The sequence below is a fragment of the Delphinus delphis genome, chromosome 5 (assembly GCF_949987515.2).
Source record: "Delphinus delphis chromosome 5, mDelDel1.2, whole genome shotgun sequence".
In the NCBI taxonomy this organism is placed as follows: Eukaryota; Metazoa; Chordata; class Mammalia; order Artiodactyla; family Delphinidae; genus Delphinus; species Delphinus delphis.
The window spans coordinates 81858900-81863683 of record NC_082687.1 but is presented as its reverse complement, the minus strand read 5'-3'; the positions used below and the strand labels follow the sequence as shown (position 1 = coordinate 81863683).

Below are 4784 nucleotides of genomic sequence, written 5' to 3'. Positions count from 1 at the left end.
GTAGACTATGAGAAAATGGTATGACCTAATATCTGACCTATTTGGATTCAGAGCATAGGAAAAAGAGAATATGACTGAAAAATGCAATTTGGAAGTTCAAGTGTTTTGAGTTTGAGGTACATGGTCTAGCCATCACAGTGCATGATTATGAAGAGAGGAAGCGCACTTCACTGATGCAGTGTTACACGAGGCATAGATTTTTTTTGCATTAAGGCAGGGATGATTAGAGATTAGAGAGATGTGCCAAAATTCTATGGAGGGATGACTAATCCCAGAGTTTAAAAAAATATGTAGATTAATAAATTGAGGGTATTTTATCTTTCCTGTGAATTTACAGAGAAGTATACTCCTAGGACAATAATTATAAGTATGAATAAAAAATAATGAGGCTGGGCTTCCCTGGTGGCGTAGTGGTTGAGAATCCGTCTGCCGATGCAAGGGACACGGGTTCGTGCCCCGGTCCGGGAAGATCCCACATACTGCAGAGCGGCTGGGCCCGTGAGCCGTGGCCGCTGAGCTTGCGCGTCTGGAGCCTGTGCTCCACAACAGGAGAGGCCACAGCAGTGAGAGGCCTGCATACCGCAAAAAAAACATTCTAAATATTTTATCATACAGGCTTATCCTAATTTACTTAACTATTTTCTTATTTTATCAGAAATATAGATGTTTCTATTTTTTTTTAATTGAGGGTAATGTAACGAACGTCTTAAATCACACATCTTTAGGTGCAGTACTATCCTTTTAGGTTAAATAGTGGAAATGTGTTAGATTTTAGGATACAGTTTTTTTAAGACTGACAATAAGATATATGCTGCCAAATTGGTGTTATAAAAGGTTTTTTTCTCAATAAAATTTGTACAATCTTCAGCTTTGTAATAATGAAGCTTTTTTTTTCCAACTTGACATGACTCTTATTGAGTATTAGAGTATATATAGAAGCTGTGTTATCTGGTGTCGTAATGATCAGTGGTTTTCAGTTAAATAGGACAAAAAAACAGTTAAAATGGGAATCATAGGTAAATAAATTGAGTTTGTTATATCATATTTGGAAATACAGTATACCAGTTGTCTTCATGTCTAACTCTGGGACTTGACTTCTTCAAGGCAGGCTGTTGGAAACAGAAGATAAGTGTGAACAATAGGAACCCTACAAGCATATACAGGAACTCACCTAAGGATTGGAGCCCATGTCAGTTCTCACTAAGTTTAACCTTGATGATGTGGGTGTCCTTCAGGAGAAGCTGGCATCCTTCATCTTGGAGCTAACCCCACCCTTGACTCAAGAGTCAGAATCTGAAGGAGGATCAAAGAACATCTGGAACAGCTGTAGGATCAGCAGCAATCCCATGCTGACAAGGTAAGCGTCAAATGAATGACAATTTGAGTCAGCTATAAAAGTACCTGATGACACTGACCCAAACTTCTGAGCATAAAAAAATATATATATATATATATGGCTGCTGCTTTACTTCAATCCTCTAAACCTAGTGCACAAATGTCTCTTGTGGGCTACCTTAACCAGAAACATACTGGAAAGGGAACTCTGAGGAACCAAGTACAGCCTGGCACTCCGTTGACACTTTACAAAGCCACGTTATAAAATCTAGGTCTTTTCTTTGAGATTATTATTATGTTCTTAACATCATTACTTTCTTGAATGAAGCACGTTTTCTTTGACTTCCATTTCTGATGTAAGGGAAGTGAGTACTTAAGAACCCTTTAAAAATAATTTGAATGCAGAATCTTGTTAGACTTTTATATATGCATATAATGTATATACATTATATATATATATATATATATCCCCAAATCTTATTTATTTTTTGTCTCCTCCCAAAATGAGAGCAATGATTTTTTTTTTAATTTGACATCATTAGATTACATAAAATTACTTAATTTTGTTTTCAGAGAAACAACAATGCTTTTTCTTTTTCATTCACATTTTATAAGCATGTCTGATTGTTAAATAAATGAACCAATTATAAGAAAATGTGCCACCAGTTTAAACAGATTTGGGAACAATAGAATGTTGTTAAGCACCCAACTCCTTTGGTGGGAGGAGAAGTTCATGACCATAATTGAGAGAAACCTACTAATCACTAATTTTCAGGCTGCCTTGGGCAACCACGGTCAATATATTTTATGGATGAAAAGGGGACATCCTAGCGTGTTGTGCCTGTTAAACAGAGATCTGTCAAGAAAACAACTCCAAATTTATACCAACTTCCATAACATATATACAGACTTTTTCTAAAAAATACATATGCATATTTAGACATACATATATAAATACACACAGATATATGCATGTAGATAGATACATAGATACATTCATAGAAAATTAAAAAGGCCCTGGACTGTATCCATAACTATTTGCAGTAGTATGCTGGAGCTGTCTCATACTGGCTTACAAAAGCCAACTGTGTGCATCTTTTCCCAAATCCCCATAAGTCACATCATGTTGGTAGCTTGAAATAAGGCATAGTGGAAATATATACACTATGAAATTGACAAACACTATAAATAGGGATTTGGGGGGTGGTCATTGCAGGGGAAAAGTCAGTTCTCAAAATTTTAGCAGCACACAACTTGTTATACATATATGTGCACACACACCCACATGCATGCACACACCCAACTATTTTAGAACAACTGCAAAATATATGAAACAATTCAGTATTTTAAAGTCTCCTCTGGTAAACTATATTTAATTGTTTCTAAGATATAGATTTATTGTGCTTTATATCTCTGAAGTTTATGTATGATCTATAATTGATTTTATTTTATAATTGTAATTGGTTAGAGCTTCTTTTCCCCTTGATGTTATAAATATAATGGTATGCCTTATGATCAGCAGTGTCATTTGTTTGATGTCTTCTATGCAATGTGACACAAGTAGTGTATGGTTAATCACTATATTTTTGTTGAATTTTTAGTTTGTTTCCAGTTTTTCACAATTACCAATGATGCTATAAATGATATATCATTAGTACACATTTCTTTTATAGTCTCCAGCCGGGGACCCACCGATAAGGCGCAGATGGTGGCAGCAGCTGCTGTAGCCGACTTGAGCATAAGTAACTCAGGGCCCTGAGACCCGCAACACAGGATTCCATTCAGAGCCAGGTGAGAAAGGAACTTAGAGCTGAAGGAACTCTGAATGGGAGGCTGGAGGCCCCAGGCACCAACATGGTGCTTGAGCCCAAAGAATCCTCTACCCATGGCTGAGCCTGGAGTGTACTTCACCCGCCCACTCACAGGGATCACTGTGAGGAAGGACCAGAGGGATGCCCACATCAAATGGATCATTCTCTCTCCACTTTTTCACTGACCCAGTAATTGTGCAACAGGGTGAAGCTGGGTATGGACACAATCGCCAATACCTGGACAATATCCTACTGCATCCAGAGGAGAAGTACCAGGAGATCAAGCTATAGAACAAGGTGTTTCAGGGATGCATTTACAGCCTGGAAAGGACCCATAAGGTTTTGAGGCTGGTGGCTTCCAGAAGGCGATGCTTCCAGCTTCCAATCAAGAGCGCCCTGAAGAGTTCTGCATGCTGAGCAAGGCCGCCCTGTTCCAGCCCTGGAAATTGGAGAGGCACCAGGAGCAGCTGCTGCACCCAGAGCCGGTGTGGAGCACCTGACCCACAGCACCAGACCTTCCCGTGCTCACCCCTGGCCTCTCAGTTCTACCTGCTGGGTCTTCTTCAACCTCACAGCAGAGAAGATCAAGTCAGAGCAGAGGCTCAGGTTTGAGGCTAAGGAGGGGCTGAGCGTGGTGTGCACCAAGGCAGTGCAGAAGGAGGAGCTAGAGAGATGCAAAATACACCTACACGCTGCTATGAATCAGCTCCCCAGACCACTGCCTCCTCCAGTGGACCTTCTAAGATCACGGCACATCAGGGAGCTCACGGTACTGTGTGAATTCATCCTGGAGGCCTTGCAGAGTGACTGGCTGCATTGGAGCTGCTGGCTTCCAGAGCACACAAGTTATTGGAGGACGGGAACCTGGCCTTGAAAGAGTGTTGGCTGATGCTCTCAGCCCTCCTGACTTTCATGTGGGGGTGGCCTTTCTAGAGGACTTCAAGGCTGTGGGGGTTGAGCAGAACCCCTGTATCCTTAAACCTGAGCTCCTGTCAGCCATGGAGAAAATCTCTTGAATAAAAGCAGGGTTGGCTTGACACCCCCCCAAAAAAAATATATATATATTTATTCATTATGAGACCATAACTGAAGGATAGATTTAAGCAAGTAGACAGATTGAAAGAAGTAGAATTAGTAGTTCAAGGGCATTTCCATTTTAAATCTTGTCAGATAATGCCAGTTTTACAGTCTCAGAAAAAGATTATCAGACGCTATTGCAACAGTGGGTATTAACATCATATTTAATTTCTACACAAAACTTTATTGTTTTACTGAATATTTATTTCTTACTATAGTAAGCACTGAAAAAGATTGTTGGACAAGGAAGAATCAAATTTACCTTATTTTAGGCAGTGATGGACAACATACAAGCTAAATAAATAAGAATATATATCATGTACAAAAAGAAAATAATTAAAATAAGGTCTTACAATTTAGAGTGAGATAGTGGCTAACTTAAATTGCTGGGCTCCTAGAAAGGAGCCAATGAAGCAAAGATCAGAGGAGGAATATTTTTGATTTGAACTCACTGAGACAGTATCCATGTTAAAGATGTGATAAGAAGGCCAGTGTGATGAAACATAGTGGAAAAGTGGGAGAATAATATAGTGCAACATGAGATGAGAAAGGTAAATATGA

The 4784-nt window shown here is 39.3% G+C and overlaps 1 pseudogene; it reads left to right on the top strand.

The window, feature by feature from the left end:
* The first annotated feature begins 1187 nt into the window (after positions 1-1187).
* LOC132426298 (UBX domain-containing protein 6 pseudogene) lies at positions 1188-4162 on the top strand (annotated as a pseudogene).
* The last annotated feature ends 622 nt before the right edge of the window (positions 4163-4784 follow it).